The sequence below is a fragment of the Gigantopelta aegis genome, chromosome 8 (genome assembly GCF_016097555.1).
Source record: "Gigantopelta aegis isolate Gae_Host chromosome 8, Gae_host_genome, whole genome shotgun sequence".
NCBI lineage: Eukaryota > Metazoa > Mollusca > Gastropoda > Neomphalida > Peltospiridae > Gigantopelta > Gigantopelta aegis.
The window spans coordinates 45,617,318-45,637,368 of NC_054706.1; the positions used below are offsets into that span (position 1 = coordinate 45,617,318).

Sequence of the window (20,051 nt, forward strand, 5' to 3'; positions counted from 1 at the left end):
GGGGAAAATAATGCAGAATACCCTTATAAAAGGAATGCTCGAAAATTTAGTGGTATATGAGCATGTTAAAATATATTGCATATGAAAGGACAGGTCTCTTGTATAGATGAAGCTATTCAGAATAGCAATATTCTGTTGTGACATTTAGTATGTCAAGATAACATTAATAGGGTAAATCCATCTAACGTATTATGGGTCGCCCGCGCACTTCATTCACTTGAAATATGTACCAAATATTCCAAACATCCACACTAGCTTCGTATTCCAAGCAGTGCTTGAGAAAGGGTAATTTACTAACCACAATCACTCAAATGAAAACATAAAAGCTACCCCCGTATTAAATATGAACTCTGCTATTCATACTGTACATACAAAAGCACACAGTGACAATAATCCAATTAATAACATAAATGATGTAAACATACCAAATGTGAATTGTCACACATATGGTGTCAATCACCCAAAGTATATCTCAAATTACCCAAACACGAATAACATAAATCACCCCTGTAATAATACAAGTGATGTAAATATACCAGATATGAACTATGTAACATATGGTGACAATCAGTCAAGTGGTAAACATCTTAGTGATGCTATTAATAGTGTACCATCTACCTTTGTTAAGAACAGTGTAACACATGGTGATAATCACCAAAGTGATAGTTATAGCAATGCACATATCCCAGAAATGAATTTTGTAATACATGATGATATTATTATAAATAATTCACTCTCTTCAAGTTTGAAATGTGTAACACATGATGATAACAACCCCAGTGATAATGATATTACTAGAAACAATCCACTTTCTCAAAGTATGAACTATGTAACACATGATGATAACAACCCCAGTGATGATATTACTAGAAACAATCCACTTTCTCAAAGTATGAACTATGTAACACATGATGATAACAACCCCAGTGATGATGATATTATTAGAAACAATCCACTTTCTCTAAGTATGAACTATGTAACACATGATGATTACCATCCTAGTGATGCTTTTAGAAATGTACTTACACCAGTGATCAATTCTGAAATACATAGTGATATTTATCCCAGTGATGATGATATTAGAAAAAATCCACTTTTTCTAAGTATAAACTGTGTAACACATGGTGACAACTACCCTAGAGATAATTTTACAAATGTACTTACACAAGTTATTAACTGTGAAGCATATGTTGATAATCACTCAAATGCTGATGTTGTCATTAGTAATAATATATTTTCCCAAAATGCTGTGACAAATGCTGACAACCATCCTGATATTTTTAGAAATGTATTTACTCCAGTTATAAACTGTGTAACACCTGGTAATAATCATTCCAGTGATGATGTTATTAGTAACAATATTTTTTTTCCAAATATGAGCTGTATATCACTCGATGATAACCACCTCAGTGATATTTTGAGAAATGTACATATGGATCCTGTAACATATGGTGACAATCATCTCATTGATATCTTGAGAAATGTAAATAACCATGTTATGATTCCTGTAACACAAGGTGACAATCATCCCGGTGATATTTTGAGAAATGTAAATAATCATGTTATGATTCCTGTAACACAAGGTGACAATCATCCCAGTGATATCTTGAGAAATGTAAATAATCATGTTATGATTCCTGTAACACAAGGTGACAATCATCTCATTGATATCTTGAGAAATGTAAATAATCATGTTATGATTCCTGTAACACAAGGTGACAGTCATCCCAGTGATATCTTGAGAAATGTAAATAATTATGTTATGATTCCTGTAACAGATGGTGACAATCATCCCAGTGATATATTTAGTTATGTATTTACCCGTTATGAACCGTGTACCACATAATGATAACCACCCTGGTGATGATGATATTATTAGTAAAAATCTATTTTCTTCAAATATGGACTGTATAACACTTGACGATAACCACCCCAATGATTGTTTTAGAAATGTACATACTCCAGTTATGAATTCTGTAACATATGTTGATGCTATTTATAGAAATGTACTCACTCCAGTTATGAACTGTGTAACACATGGTGATAATCATTCCAGTGATGATGTTATTACTAGTAACAACCTACCCTTTCCAAGTGTAAACTGTATATCACATGATGAAAACTACCCCAGGGATATTTTGAGAAATGTACATACCCCAGTTATGAATTCTTTAACACATACTGATAATCATTCCAGTGATGATGTTATTACTAGTAACAACCTACCTTTTCCAAGTGTTAACTGTATATCACATGATGACAAACATCCCAATGATACTTTTAGAACTGTACTTACCCCGGTTATGAACTGTGTACCACATAATGACAATTATCCCAGAGATATTTTTAGAAATGCAATACTGTGTACCACATGACAATAACTTTTCTAGTGATGATGTTATTAGTAATGATATATCTTCTTCAAGTATGAAAAATGTGATACATGTTGAGCACTTTTGCAGAGATGTTCCCAAAAATGTACTTACCTCATTTATCAACTCTGTAACACCTACTGACAACCATGCTGTGATATTATTAACAATATTTTAAATAATAACTGGTATACTAAATAACAACCATCCTAACAAATCTGCAAATGTATCTTTCTCAAATATGAACTTTGTATCACATACTGACAACCCACCCATTGGTGTTATTGACAATGTGTCTACTAATACCGATAAACCAGATAGAAATACAATAAATACAGACCAGCAAAAGAAATTAATTAATATGGAATCTATACATTTTCTTAGTTTAAATGTATGTGGGCTCAGAAGCAAATTATTGATACCTGAATTTGTTGAAAATATCATCAAATATGATATTTTGTGCTTTACTGAGACCAAAATGGATGAATCGGATAAACTTTTACCTGAATAACCGCCAAAACAAACTACGTCCCTCTGGTGGCATAGCTATTGGTATCAAAGATGAGTTAGTCACCAGTCTCAATATTGATGTCACTCACAAATCAGAATTTGTATCTTGTATCTTGGCTCCAAATCCCAGGTGGGAATATAGGCCTACATGAAAAATTGCTGATTGGTATACTTTATATTCCCCCAATAAATTCCCTTTATTACAAGGAAATTACATTTACCGGTATTATTATTGAAAATGAAATAAATCAGCACACAAAATTAGAAAGTCCATTGATGTTACTTGGTGATTTTAATGCAAGAACAAAATGCTTGCCAGACTATATCACACTTGATGAAGAAGCTGATCTCCCCTATAACATAGATAATGACATAATATATTTTTTTAATGATATAACTAAACTAGAATCATGTAATGTCCCAAAAGATAGAGTAAGTCAAGATACAGGGAGAATAAATAGTCCTGGCACACAGCTTCTAAACCTGTGTAAAACACATAACCTATACATAGCTAATGGTAGAATAGGTAATGGTAAATATATTGGAAAACTAACATGCAAAGACAGTAGTGTCGTTGATTATGTTATTGGTAGCCACCAGATTTTTAACATAATAAATAATTTTCAGGTCTGTAATTTTGACCCACTTTTCTCAGATGCACACTGCGCTTTGACCTTCAATATTAATTCATATCACTATCAAGCTTTCACATTAACAGAAGAAATTAATAAAAATAGACATAACACTGTAGATTCAACAAACATAAAAATCCGTAAATGGATACTTGACAAAAGACAGCAGTTTGTCAATTAGTTTGACCAAAAGTCACTTGATAGTATCTCCAGCATTTTGTGTAACGACACGAACGATGCACACACACGTGTCAATAAAGCGATTGAGGTCATGAAAAATCTATTTATAGACTCTGCAGCGTCAACATTCGGCCGCGTGCTAAACGGTGCTCGTGCACGGACTAAATTTAAAACCAAGCGACCTCTATTTGGCACGTGTCTTGTCTCTAGAAAAAAATACCACGCGGCAAAGAAAACATATTCAGTATATAAAAGTGCAGAAAACAAACAGAGATTAATTAACGCAAGCAGATCATATAAGAAATGTTTATTTAAAGAAAATGCAGCTCATAAATACAAAGCCGAAAAACAAATGCGCGATCTGAAATTAAATGACCCAAAATCTTTTTATAAATTATTAAAACCAATAACTGTGAATAATAATTTCCCATCACTAAACGAACTTAGCAACTTTTTTGAAAAAGCAAATGAAGGAGATCCTATGGATAATGATATAAATCAATATACAGATTTTGAAACTTTCGAATTAGATAATGACGCTCTAGATAAACCGATTGAAGAAAGAGAAGTTACAAATGCAATAAAAAAAACTTAAAAATGGAAAAGCTTCCGGAATTGATAATATTACAAATGAGTACATTAAATCTACTGCGGACAAAATGTTGCCAATATACACAAAACTATTCAATGTTATGCTAGATAACAGTATTTTCCCAAATAGGAATGATTAAGCCAATCTTTAAAAATAAAGGAAGCCGTTCTATGCCAGAAAATTATAGACCAATAACCTTATTATGCTGTAGCTCAAAACTATTTACAACGATCCTAAATAAACGACTAAATGACTACCTTGAAGAAAATAATATCTTAACTGAAGCCCAGACTGCCTTTCGAAAAGGCTACTCCACAACCGACCATCTGTTTAATATATATTCTTTAATCGAAATTTTAAAAAGAAGAAAAAAGAAATTATTCTGTGCGTTTATTGATTTCCAAAAGGCATTTGATACGATATCAAGAAGCTTCCTTTGGCAAAAATTATTAAACTATAACATAAATAGCAAATTCCTTAGAATTATCCAAAAAATGTATCAAGGTATAAAATCCTGTATCAGTTTAAATAACGAATGCTCAAAATTATTTTCTTGCAATACCGGAGTCCGCCACGGTGAAACTTTGTCACCTGTCCTATTTTCACTTCATTTAAATGACTTAGAAAACCACCTACTAAATTCTAACTGCTCGGGGGTAGCCACCGCTATAGATGACCACGATTGCTTTCTAGACATCGGTATCCACTTACTTTGTCTCCTATATGCCGACGATACTGCACTACTAGCAACCAATGCTCACGATTTGCAAAAAAATCTAAATGTCTATTTGGAATACTGCAAAAAATGGAAACTTAAAGTAAACAGTGAAAAAACAAAAATAATAATATTTAATGGAAATGCAAATGACTATAAGAAAAAGTTTACTCTCGGAGATAAGTCTCTTCAAAATGTTAAAGAATACAAATATTTAGGTTTAACGTTCACTAAACAAAACAAATTTAAAATAACAAAACAATGTTTAATTCAGCGTGCAACTAAAGCAATATCTTTTGTTTTATCTAAAGCCAAGGATAATAATTTGCCAATTTGCAAGCTTAAATTATTTGATTCAATGGTCCTCCCAATACTTTTGTATGGCTGTGAAATCTGGGGATACGAAAATGTGGACATAATAGAAAATATTCATATAAATTTTCTTAAGACGATTATTGCCAGTAAAAAAGGGTACGTCTATTTTTATGTTATATGGGGAACTTGGTAGAACGCCACTAAAACTAGTTATAGATCAAAGAATTATAGGATTCTGGGCACGTATAGTTAAAGGTAAATCTACAAAAATCACTAATTTAATTCTTAATTATATGATAAAAGAATCTGTTGCAAACGGGCACAGCCATAACTGGCTAGAAAATTTAATACACCTGTTAAATAACCTAGGCATGACCGATATTTATATGTCGAACAATTTCCCATCCGTAAAAATACTAACTGAGCATGTTAAACGAAGTCAACTAGACCAGTACCTACACACATGGCATAACAACATCGAGTCTACATCCAAAGGCAAAACATATTCTATTTTTAAACAAACTTTAAATTTGGAAAAATACTTTATTAAATTACCCGAAAAATTGTGGACCAACCTTCTGAAATTCAGAACATGTAATCATTATTTACCCATAGAAACAGGACGCTGGAATAGCATCCCAGTCGAAAATAGATTATGTACATTGTGCGAAGAAAATGATATTGGAGATGAATATCACTACTTATTTAAATGTAATTATTTTATGAATACACGCAAAAGGTTTATAAAGCCATATTATTATAAAAAACCTAGCACTCTTAAATTCAAAGAACTGTTTAATTGTAATAAAATAAGCACTCTCCGTAAATTGTCAAAATTAATCTCTGAAATTACAAGTAAATTTAGTAAACCATAGATAAACATCTTCGATATCAGTTTATACTTTTAAAAGTACTGACGTATAAAGATTTATCTGCTTTATTTAAATGTTCTGTCACCATGTGTCTTCTTTTTAAAATGTGTATATAGCTATTTTGAATTATGTCTGTATATATTCTATGAAGAACTCCTGTTGTCATCTTGTCACTGTAAATAACTATTGTAAAATATGTCCTCATATGCTGTCGTTTGACGGCCTGAGTGAATCGAAATAAAAGTTTGAAAGTTTGTCCGTGCTATATTTGAAGTCCCATAATGTACATAGAAACATGAAATTAGTAGTATTTAGTAGGTACACTGGATACTTAGAGACAACTGAAGAATGTTTAAAATGTCATTTTATGTTACGAGCAGCCAATTTTTAGACACCAAAAACACTGTTTTACATTCAGTATCACACATGTTTTTTTTGTTTTTTTGTTTCTTTGTCAAATCCACCTCAGTGCTTCGTCAGTGCTAAAATCATGCATAATTACAAATTGAATTTCCTAAAAAGACTTCTATGTGGATAATGAAATTTGGTACATATAAACTACATACCATTAGCTATAAAATGAGACAAGTTTCGAGATTTTGACAATCTACCTACATTGTTTTCAGGTGTTTTCATAGAAAAGACCCCCAAAACGATGATTCCGATTTCAGACAGATGTTGTTCCAAAATGAATCATCATATAGATGTAATATTTAAGATGTATTTAGAAAAAAGTTATGGAATGTGTGGAATTTTAAAGCTTTTTCTGAATTTGATTTTTCAGTTGTCTCTGGACATTCAGGATGACTAATGAAAACTGCCAGTCTGCTATATATACCAGACCTTTATAATCTTTATATTTAATTCCTATACTAAATGTTATATTTCTATCTGCATTATTTACTCGGGTACTGGGACTTGAAACAGGATAGAAATGATGGCGGCAATTTTAGAGCTAAATTTGACACCTGCTATGGTTTGAAAAATTATCATTTCTTAAAAAATGCTTGAAATACAGAGCCAGTAATTCAGATTCATTCATGTATATAACTGAGGCATATTTAGTACACATTTCAAGTCAATCTGAAACCCGTCGAGCGTGGGACATTTGTTGATTTGATTCTGTCCCATCATCCTACAAAAATGTTTTTAAAAAATCGGTTTGATTTGACGTAAGAAGAAAAGTAAAAGTATTTTGGATATGCCCCCCCCCCCCCCCCCCAAAAAAAAAAAAGCAAAGAAAAGAAAAGAAAAAAGAATCATGTGCAATTTAGAAACAATCGGTTCAGAAATAAATAAGTTGTCGTAAATTTCGAAGTATGAAAAAAGGCGTTCGTTGTGGTTTATTTCACGGGATGAATCTAATAAATGTTATTAACGAAACCCAAAACCGTGATTTTAAAAATCCTTTCAATGCAGCAGAAAACACGCCAGGGTATTACTAAAGAGGGGTAATAGTGTGGATGGCGCTCGCCTCGTTGGGCTGCACCCTCCACACTAGTTCCGCCTGATACAAAGTCGACCCCCCCACTTGACACCTTGACATGCTGGTTACGGACTGGGATATACCAGTCGTAGAACACAACAATCGAAAGAAAGAAAAGAAAGAAACATTTTATTTACGGTTATATGGCGTCAGACATATGGTTAAGGACCACACAGATTTTGAGAGGAAACCCGCTGTCGCCACTACATGGGCTACTCTTCCATTTAGCAGCAAGGGATCTTTTATGGCACAGGATAGCACAAATCATGGCCTTTGTTGAACCAGTTATGGATCACTGGTCGGTGCAAGTGGTTTACACCTACCCACTGAGCCTTGCGGAGCACTCATTCAAGGTTTGAAGTCGGTATCTGGATTAAAAATCCCATGCCTCGACTGGGATCCGAACCCAGTACCGATGGCCTACCACGACGTCACCGAGGCCGGTTCACAACAATCGATACATGTATCTGTCTTGTTTTGAAAATAAATGGTGAAGTAAAAATCACAACACATCAGTCGTCTGACTGGTTATGACTAACGAGAGAGAGAGAGAGGGTCTTGTCTGGCTAATAGATAAGCACCGGCCTGGGTGGTGACGTGGTTAAGCCATCAGTCATAAGGCTGGTAGGTACTGGGTTCGCAGCTCGGTACCGGCTCCCATCCAGAGCGAGTTTTAACGACTCAATGGGTAGGTGTGAGACCACTACACCCTCTTTTTTCTCACTAACCACTAACAACTAACCCACTGTCCTGGACAGACAGCTCAGATAGCTGATGTGTGTGTGCCCAGGACAGCGTGCTTGAAACTTAATTGTATATAAGCACGAAAATAAAGCTGAACTGAACTGAACTCATATATGGTGTAGCCATTACAATTTTGGATTCGTCTGGTGGCATAACGTATATATATTCTTGTTCTAGCATTCGCAGCAAGAAATAAATGACACTGTCAGCAAAAGAGGACGTAAACTAATTACACTGTATTTATTGCACACACCGTTATTAATTACACACTTTGTGACTGAAACATCTTAAAGTGCTGAACTGTTGTACCTGTGTTTAGTCTGCTTGACAAATGATCGCGTTAGGAATGACCTAGCTCGAGTCACCTCCAGCCCTCCCCTTATTGTTTGTTTTTGTTTAACGACACCACTGGAGTACATTTATTAATTAATCATCGGCTATAGGATGTCAAAATTTTTTGAATTCTGACTCGTACTCATCAGAGGAAACCCGCTACATTTTTCCTAATGCAGCAAGGGATCTTTTATATGCACTTTCCCACATATAAGGAAAGCACATACCACGGCCTTTGTCCAGTTGTGGTGCACTTGTTGGAACGGGGAAAACCCCAATCAGCTGAATGGATCAACCGAGGTGCTTCGATCCTGCGACGCAAGCACCTCAAGCGAGCACTCAACCGACTGAGCTAAATCCCACCCCTCTACTTATTGATATTGAAAATGTAAATAATTTATTAGATAGCCCATCAAAATTTGCGCCATTTATTTTATATTTTATAGTTATAATAGTTATAATTTCATTTAATTTTATATAGGCGCTTCAAAATTTTAAATTTCCCTTTTCCCTTTTAAAATGTTTGGAAATTGACTTTTAGGAATAGGCAATTCCTGTCCCAAGTCAGGCCACTGATCTTATCGGAGGTCGGACTCGGGACGGGCGTGTTCGAAACCCTAGTGGTATATGAGCATGTTAAACTAGTTATCTATCTATATTGATATGTAGGGGAAGGCTGGAGGAAACTCTATGCAATGCTTTGGCAATGGTCGCAGGCTACTGTGTCTAAAAACAAAGAAGAAAAAAAGTGTCTAAATCTGATGCCACAGAGCTTTAGTTTCATTATTCTCAAGTCCAGTCATGACATTAAACTTATATGTTGTTAACCAGTACCAATGCTACACGACGAAACTCGACACTCCTATATATGCGAAACGAACCTGCGCTAGCTATACTTTCTTGTGGTGATATATAGGGGCGTCGAGTCAATAAAGGGAGGGCTGTGAAAGCCCAAGATGGCTGCAGGCGACTCGAGCTAGGAATGACCCACAAATGACACTGGCGTAGGAAGCGAAGGGGGTTGGGGCAAGGGGAGCATGTGCCACCCCCACACCACTTTTCAGATATTCTGCTTTATATTTGCTTTATAATAGTGTAAAAGTGTGTAAATATAAAAGTGTGCCCCCTCACTTTTTGACACCTTCCTACGCCATTGAATGATTACAAAGATTGGGGTAGAGTTGGAAACAATTTTCTGTTTTACACTTAAAACATGCAATAGTAGCTGAGTGTTTTGCCTTCCTTTTATTACTTATTCTGAACATCTGGTAAACAGGGGCAGCTTTAATCCTTCATTTTCTTCTTCCCTCGTTTTTTTAATATATAATTTATTAGTCTGATCCACAAGGGGGCGGGGCGTAGCCCAGTGGTAAAGCGCACGCCTGGGCTGATGCACAGTCGGTCTAGGATCGACCACTGTCGGTGGACCCTTTGGGATATTTCTCGTTCTACCAGTGCACCACGACTGGCATATCAGTGGCCGTGGTATGTGCCATCCTGTCTGTGGGATGGTGCACATAAAAGATCCATTGCTACTAATGAAGAAATGTAGCGGGTTTCCTCTCTATGACCATGACATTGTATTTAACACCCAATAGCCGATGATTAATAAATCAATGCGCTCTAGTGGTGTCGTTAAATAAAACAAACTTTAACGGTACTACAATGTTGGATCGGATTGGAGTAATCCAGATCGGGTTCAGCAAACAAATCCTTTTATCAATGGCTTTGAGAACCACCAGCTGCCTAACAACTCCTAGGTATATATATATTTTTCGTTATCTCATTCAACCTTTTGGAGTTAACAATGCAAATTAAGGCACGTTTCCATGGTGCGATTTCTAGTAACGATTTGTGTTATATGGCGTCGGACATATGGTTACGGACCACATACATATTGAGAGAGGAAACTCGCTGTCGCCACTTCATGGACTACTCTTTTCGAATAGCACCAAGGGATCTTTTATATGCACCATCTCACAGACAGGAGAGTACATACCACGGCCTTTGTTACACCAGTTGTGGAGCACTGGCTGGAACGAAAAATAGCCCAATGGGCGCAACGACGGGAATCGATCCTAGATCGATCGAACATCAGGCAAGCGCTGTACCACTGAGCAACGTCCCATCTTTTGTAGTATGGAATACAATTGTATAATACCGCAATATACTATACTATATTGTACTTTCTATACTACGTTGTAGTTCATTGTATTGTACTGCATTGTAGTAAATTGTATTGCATTAGTGGATAATACAGAATTTGGTGTAATATTGGTCGGGACTTAGCCTAGTGTTAAAGTGCTCGCCTGATGCGCAGTCAGTCTGGGATCGATCCCCGTCGGTGGGCCCATTAGGCCAGTGATCAACGACTGGTATATCGTGCAATTCGTTGAATTTGGTAAACATATCTTTCTATTAACTTACCAAAAATATACTTGGAGAATGAGTACAGTAAGCTTTAATGAGCATTCATTTTAAACCATTTTACCTAGTTAGGACAAATTAAGTTTGTCTACATATCTTCACCAGACGTCGCCCGATTATATATAATTACTGACATTAAATGTCTACTCTTTTGCGGCAAAGTTTCTTTAATATGCACGTCCCAGAGATAGGATAGTATCTGTATATAAACCGGCCTCGGTGGCGTCGTGGCAGGCCATCGGTCTACAGGCTGGTAGGTACTGGGTTCGGATCCCAGTCGAGGCATGGGATTTTTAATCGAGATACCGACTCCAAACCCTGAGTGAGTGCTCCGCAAGGCTCAATGGGTAGGTGTAAACCACTTGCACCGACCAGTGATCCATAACTGGTTCAACAAAGGCCATGGTTTGTGCTATCCTGCCTGTGGGAAGCGCAAATAAAAGATCCCTTGCTGCCTGTCGTAAAAAGAGTAGCCTATGTGGCGACAGCGGGTTTCCTCTAAAAACAGTGTCAGAATGACCATATGTTTGACGTCCAATAGCCGATGATAAGATAAAAAATCAATGTGCTCTAGCGGCGTCGTTAAATAAAACAAACTTAACTTTACTGTATATAACGTCCATTGTTAACCAGTTGTGGAGTATGGGCTTGAACGAGAAATAGCCCAATGAGCCCACTGACTGGGATCGACCCTGCCACGATCTGCTGAATCGTGCTGTGTCTACTGTTTTATGTTGTGTTGTGTTGTAATTGTGTTATGCTGTGCTGTAATTTATCATTATCTGAGGAATTGTGTTGTGTTGTCCTGTAATTTGTTTTGATCTGAGGAGTTGTGTTGTTATAATTTGTTGTGTTGTAATCTGTCGTGATCTAAGGAATTGTGTTGTGTTATAATTTGTCGAGATCTAAGGAATCGTGTTGTGTTGTAATTTGTCGAGATCTAAGGAATTGTGTTGTGTTGTAATCTGTTGTGATCTAAGGAATTGTGCTGTGTTATAATTTGTCGTGATCTAAGGAATTGTGTTGTGTTGTAATGTGTCGTGATCTTTGGAATTGTGTTGTGTTGTAATTTTCATGATCTGAGGAATTGGGTTGGTTGTATTGTAATTATCAGGAAACGAGAAATCGCGTCGTGTTACTTTATTCTGTTTTGTTACTGTTACTGTTACTTTATTAACGTGCCCACATCCAAGAGGTTCAGGCACGTTACTGTTTTGTTTTGTGTTGTGTTGTGTTGTGTTGTGTTAGGGTGTAATTTGCCATAATCTGAGGAATTGTGTTGTGTTGTATCATATTATTTTTCTCTTTTATTTTTTTATCATTTGGTGTTTCTTTTGTCTAGTGTTTTTTTTTCTTTCTCAGCAGTGTTATTGTGATTGGAGTGGCACAACATTTTCTCAAACTGTGGGCATCATTGTATCATCCACATAGAAGATTTTACAATACAAGCATTGTGTTTTCACTCCGTGTCACTTGGTGGGCCCACTAGGCTATTTCTCGCTCTAGCCAGTGTTCCAACAACTGGTTTAACAAAGGCCATGGTATGAACTATGTCAAAGCGACGTGCACTTGCAGACATCTTCCAGCCACGTTGATATTTGTGTTTGTTCAGTAATCGAAACTTTCTGTTTTGTAAAACATTCGACAAACACCAGTTTCTTAGCAGCTTGGCTTATGACGAAGAATAGCTGACCGAAATGTCAAGGTTGTGTTCAGGACTTGAGAACGACGAAAGGTAACGGAGAACGAAACTTTCTTTTGTTTAACGACACCACTAGAGCACATTGCTTTATTAATCATCGGCTAATTGGATGTGAAATCTTTTGTAATCCTGACATAATAGTCTTTGTGGAAACCCGCTAAATATTTCCCATTATTAAAAAGGAGTATTTTATATGCACTTTCCCACAGACAGGACAGCACATACCACAGCATTTCATATACCAGTCGTGGTGCACTGACTGGGACTGGGGGTGGGACGTAGCCCAGTGTTAAAGTGCTCGCCTGATGCGCGTATCGATATAGGATCGATTTCCGTCAGTGGGCCCATTGGGTGTAACAAAGGCCGCAGTATGTACTATCCTGTCTGTGGGATGATGCATATATAAGATCCCTTGCTGCTAATAAAAAAGAGTAGTCCATGAAGTGGCGATAGCGAGTTTCCTCTCTCAATATGTATGTGGTCCGTAACCATGTATCCGACGCCATATAACACAAATCGTTACTAAATCGCACCATGGAAACATGTCTTAATTTGCATTGTTAACTCCAAAAGGTCGAATGAGATAACAAAAAAATATATATATATACCTAGGGGTTGTTAGGCAGCTGGTGGTTCTCAAAGCCATTGATAAAAGGATTTGTTTGCTGAACCCGATCTGGATTACTCCAATCCGATCCAACATTGTAGTACCGTTAAAGTTTGTTTTATTTAACGACACGTCTAGAGCACATTGATTTATTAATCACCGGCTATTGGGTGTTAAATACAATGTCATGGTCATTTTGACATGGTCTTAGAGAGGAAACCCGCTACATTTCTTCATTAGTAGCAATGGATCTTTTATATGCACCATCCCACAGACAGGATGACACATACCACGGCCATTGACATCCCATGAATATCTGTGTGGTCCTTAAACATATCGAGGGGTTACAAAGAAAGAAAGAAATGTTTTATTTAACGACGCACTCAACACATTTTATTTACGGTTATATGGCGTCAGACATATGGTTAAGGACCACACAGATTTTGAGAGGAAACCCGCTGTCGCCACTACATGGGCTACTCTTCCGATTAGCAGCAAGGGATCTTTTATTTGCGCTTCCCACATTCATTTCAACTTATTTTCGTGCTTATATCCAATTAAGGTTCAAGCACGCTGTCCTGGGCACACACCTCAGCTATCTGGGCTGTCTGTCCAGGACAGTAGGTTAGTTGTTAGTTGGTTAGTAGTTAGTGAGAGAGAAGAGGGTGTAGTGGCCTTACACCTACCCATTGAGCCCTTAAGAACTCGCTCTGGGTTGGAGCCGATACCGGGCTGCGAACCTGTACCTACCAGCCTGTAGTCCGATGGCTTAACCACTACGCCACTACGCCACATATGCTACTTTTACGACAGGCAGCAAGGGATCTTTTATTTGCGCTTCCCACAGGCAGGATAGAACAAACCATGGCCTTTGTTGAACCAGTTATGAATCACTGGTCGGTGCAAGTGGTTTACACCTACCAATTGAGCCTTGCGGAGCACTCAGTCGGGGTTTGGAGTCGGTATCTGGATTACAAATCCCATGCCTCGACTGGGATCCGAACCCAGTACCTACCAGCCTGTAGACCGATGGCCTGCCACGATGCCACCGAGGCCGGTATATCGAGGGGTTAGTGCCAGAACCCATTATATGGTAAATTATACAAAAATTAGTTAATCACCTTGTCAGCATCATGGGAAGGTGTACTATCATTTCACAATGTCTCATTCAAACCAATAATTTATTTATGCTTTTATAGAACAGAACCCAAACCAATTATCTTTTATGTCCATATCCACAAAAGGCAAAAACCATGTTTTTAGCACTACCTTATTCTGTCTCTCTAGAATTTTGTAGTATCACCCATAGCTGACAGACATAACGCGTTAGCTTACAACACTGTATTGTGGTGGGCTGTAAACTGTCTGAGAAGATTGAATCCTAGGTGCCATGCCGCATGACAGGCTAATGACATATGCTAGCTCTAAGTGTTTACATCCAGCGAAGGTGTTTTATGTAAACTATCTCTGGCTGGGTGTTTTGGCTTGCAAAGAAATAATCTGAGCTAGACTGCAGACAATGGGGGGTGGGGGGAGTGGGCTGGAAGTGTTTAGTTCTTAGACATCTGGAATGTGGTAAAATGTGTGTGTTGTTAACTAGTTGCTGAATAAATGCCGGTTATGTAGAGTTTGAGGATTTAAAAAAACATGGAACATGGAATAGGTGATTTTAACAATTGACTAGCCATACATATTAGGGTAGCCAGGATTGTTTATTGGGGGTGGAGTGGAGATAGAGGGCACTGCTTTTACACATTTTACGGGGTGACATACATTATAAAAGTTGGTATTATGAAAAAAAAGAGGTCCTCTTGTGCCCAATCCCTGGCTACCCGGATACGCCAGTGCATATATGTACAATTTAAAGTATATCAATCAATAGATTTTGGTTTCAACACAGGTACCTTTAGCAGTATTACTTGCATGGACAGTAGAATTGTGGTAATTATTTGCTAATGTCGTATTATTTTAGTAAGTTTTAATCACACATAACTTTGTTTTAGTAACATATGACCCATGTTGCATGCAAACATCTTACACACATTGAGATTGTTGTGCATTTTTGTAAAACCTACGAAAATGCGCATTCTGCCAGGAATCATTACACGTTGATTGTAAATATATTTGTCATTTCAGTCTCTCTAAATTGCTGTTTAAATCATTAAGTTGAAGAACATAATCTTGTTTTAGAACATGTGTCACGGGGATCCTATAATACCCGTAACCGAATAAAACACGATTATCCAAATATCTCTCCTAACTGTATATCTATTAGCTCTCTCTGTAACGGGCAGTTTAAAACCCTAGTGTGGCTCGTCTAGGTATGATCAGAGATACGATCTTATATAAAGTATATATAATATAGAACGTTTAGTTCACTAGAAAACACAACAAAAACACAATACACTTTGGAATCTGTATTAACCTACGCTGACAAATGTACAGCCGCAGTAGTTAATTAACAACAACAAATAATAACAACCCAGAACTGATCACTTAATTAGTTAATCTCTAGGTGTCTAGTTTACACAATATTCTAATCACTTCACCGTGACACAACACCCACACGTGTGATAATTGAGAAACGCTTCCAGGGGAACTTAATTAATAAAGGAATTACAACTCTATTCCTAACTGGTTAATTTTTAATTAACCCTTAACTACTCATTCAGTAACCTTGTAACACAGAATTAATACTGGTACCTATCACAATAAAGACAATAACCTACAGTTTACCTAGGTCCTCTAGGATGACTGGCTAAGCTTTAATAATTACTTAGACAGTGAGCCTACAGTATACTGCGTCAGATGACCGGCAGCACCGTCTAAATAATATTGGTATAATACAGTATTAAAATATTAAAAGTCACATCAATCACATCAAGGTTATACACAGAGCAGAAACTATATAATTACCAGTCCGGACGGACTAACGTTCCCCCTGGAAGCCTTCCTATGTTTCTCCCTGATATCTCTAAAACCCTAGCTATTTATCATAAAAACCGAATATCGCCTGGGGGTACATCGCGGCACCGAATCCCTACAAGTGCTATTTCCACAGCGACAAGCGGTATATTTTTCTTAGATCGCCAGACTTACTGTCGCCAGTTCGCTAGAGATTCCATAGTCGCGCGGAGGTATTACGTAACTACTGTGGGTATGTATTGAGAACTGCACACGGCCCTCTAAAACAATTAAAGTGAAAACTTTTAAAGAAAAATGCCGAATATAGTTACTGGCCTTGTATTCATTTTGTTTCGTTAAATTACTGTGTATTAAAACATTTAAAGATTAAAGATTAACTTATCTTAACGGTTGATTATTAATTCAGTCAGTAGCTCAAACACTACAGGTGGTGCAGTTTACTCTGATAGCTTACATTTCGTGTTTAATTAGTGTAATAAATATATCTGTTATAAATGGTATGATAGCTTACATTTCATGTAATAATTAGTATAACAATTATATCTGTTATAACTGGTTTTAAGGCTTTGCTTTGTTTGACAAATTGTTTTTCTAAAGTTGTTAAGAGCTTCTAACAATCTGCTACAATACCAGGGAGCACAATTTACCATCTCAGTGTAGGATAAGGTTACTGTGCACACATCTGGAAACACCCATGACCCTTTCCAGTGTCTGCCATCCAAAGATAATTTGTTATTGTTTACAATTACTTCCTGCCGCCAAACATTTTCAATGTATTAACAACACAGACCCAATTAGGTGTCTCAGAAGCTGCTGCGAAATTAAACGTTTACTGTATGCCACGTGGACTCACTGCAAGATAACATTATTCTTGACTTGAGATTCACACAATTTGTCACATATGCTGGACTGTAAGAAAAACTGTTTATAAAATAGCTTGCTCTGGCATGCTGGTTGGAGCTGTTTGTGTTCAAGTTCCAGGAGCCAGAATAAATTAAATAGTTCTTCATTTAATTACATCATGATTTATTATTATTAGCAGACAAAACTTTTAAGGTTTATACTAAAACAAATAACTGCTAGCATCTAAAAGCAAACTATTTAGCAAAAGTTAAGTTTCCGATTTTTAAGTGCATTCCAAAGGTTCTGGCACTAACCCCTCGATATGTCCGACGCCATATTACCGTAAATAAAATGTGTTGAGTGCGTCGTTAAATAAAACATTTCCTTCCTTCCAAGCAGGGGCGGGATTTAGCTCAGTCGGTTGAGTGCTCGCTTGAGGATCTTACGTCGCAGGATCGAACCACATCGGTGGATCCATTCAACTGATAGGATTTTTTTTCTCGTTCCAGCCAGTGCACCACAACTAGTCAAAGGCCGTGTTATGTGCTTTACAGTCTGTGGGGAAGTGCATATAAAAGATCTCTTGCTGCTTCAGAAACAAATGTAGCGGGTTTCCTCTAATAACTACGTGTCAGAATTACCAAATGTTTGACATCCATTAGCCGATGATTAATTAATCAATGTGTTCTAGTGGTGTCGTTAAACAAAACAAAACAAACTTTGTGAAAGGTGATGGGGGTAGTACAGGTTATTTTGGAAGACCTGAAGCGTGAGTTCCTAGCATCTGAAGAATTATGAAGAAAATGCTTAAAATGACACTTTCCGGCTGTTTTAATGATTAGGAATTTTTTTTTAAAATAGGTGTGTTTTCGATTGCATCCCCCAAAAAATTAGGGTAGGTAGGTAGGGGTTTTTTTTTTTTTTTTTTTCCCCTTCCCTTTCTTCTTTAATGTGTGTGTACTTTATCTATAACATTATCTATAAATAATATATATAGATTTGTGGCATTTAATCGAAATAACCTGTACCAAGGCTATGTTCGTACATTCGGTTACTTCCGTGACCGACCAAGCTGTTCGGTGGTAGCTAATCAGGGGAAGGAAATCTATTACAAAAGCTTTTCCATAATTTCTCGATGTTTTTCGGAAGGGAATTACATGTGCAAAATGTATTGTATAATAGTACGTAAACAATGTGCAAGGAAGGAAATACTCTTGTTTGGTGATGTCGTCCTCTTTTATTTTTACTTCTTTTTTTTATTTTTTATTTTCTTTTATTATTTTTTTTTTTCCATTTTTTTTTTCAGTTTAAAGAAGAAAAAAATTAGGGTCGGGGGGGGGGGGGGGTAAACACAGCTATTTAAAAAAAAAAAATTGGCCTTATGATCGGTTATAGTAGGAAAACCAAACAAATTGATGTCCTCAGCTGTAGCCCCCTCCCTGTCCCTACGGCCTAGGTCCGTAAGAATGGTTCCGAATTTGGCACATTTGTCCAGCTAATTATTGAATGCATACATTATAAGCATATCAGTAAACTGGTTTAGCTAGTGTTACTATGTTTGCTCCAGACAAACATTTACGCAAAGAAATATAATGTCTGCTGTCCACATAGTGTATTGCCAGGATCGTAGGAAGGATATTGCAAGTTTGAGGGGCGGGGTGGGGGTGGGGGGTGGGGGGGGGGGGTGTTACTTGAAGGGCCAGAACATTTTTGTCATCAAACACAATGTTTTATATTCTTATGTTCGGCTATTTAAAGTTCATGTTTCAATGTATGCGAATATATTACAGAAGTGCAAAAGTGTAAAACAATGATTTTGGTCTGGGTAGAGGTAGGCATCCGGTTGCTGCATATAGAAGATCCTTTGCTGCTAATCGAAAAGATTAGCCCATTGTGTGGCGACAGCGGATTTCCTCTCTCATTATCTGTGTGGTCCTTCACCATAGCATACGTTTGACGCCATATAACCGTAAATAAAACGTGTTGAGTGCGTCGTTAAATAAAACATTTCTTTCTTTCTTTTTTTGCCATATAATTCTACTACCATATCATATTATTCTCCGACATCAAAATTCAGTTAAATTATAATCATAAGTTTTATAACCGGAGAAAAAGTGTAACACAACATTGTGAACGCTTACCGATATTTTTCCTATGACCTTTCAGCAACCTAGCTGGTTCTGTCGACTCCACCTCCTAACTGCTTTGTTCCAGTGCACGATGCGAATGTCGTCGGTGTGTTATCCCTGGCTGTCTGATCGCTTTGGCGTACGTGCTGAGCTAGATATTGCCCAGAACCAGGTTATGTACAGCAGTTCTAAGCATTGTTTACATTGCGATTATATATACTACTCAAAAGAATTTAAGGGTCAGACGATATTTTCGACATTATTTTCTGAATGTCAATTATATTAGCTAGACCATAATGTCACGCATGGTATTGTTCCATTTTGACGAAAGTGGGTCTAAGCAACCCATAAATGAATTAAAATCCACTGTCATTGACACTGTCGACTAGTTCTAATGGCGAAAACATGCTTACATTTGCACGTAAATTAGGGCGAAAGCGAAAGGTCTGCTAAGTGCCCATAACTTGCTTTTACACAAAGCGCTTCATTTGCACGCTTTGCATGTGTATTCCATGTTCCCAATGCTGAATTTCCGTATAATTGGAGCTTGCGTTCGTGTACGGTGCACACTCCAAATTCGACAATGGTACGACATCAACTGACTATCGAAGATCGAGGAAGGGCTATTGCTTGGCTTCAGGATGGCAATACGCAAAGAAATGTTGCT

At 37.1% G+C, this 20,051-nt stretch overlaps 1 protein-coding gene across 1 annotated transcript in view; it reads right to left on the minus strand.

The window, feature by feature from the left end:
- Window positions 1-19,542, minus strand: part of LOC121379287 (arsenite methyltransferase-like) — a 43,213-nt gene extending 23,671 nt beyond the window's left edge. The window contains exon 1 of the mRNA XM_041507832.1: window positions 19,397-19,542. The gene's annotated coding sequence lies outside the window, so the exon portion shown is untranslated. The remainder of the gene's footprint in view (window positions 1-19,396) is intronic.
- Window positions 19,543-20,051: the final 509 nt, after the last annotated feature.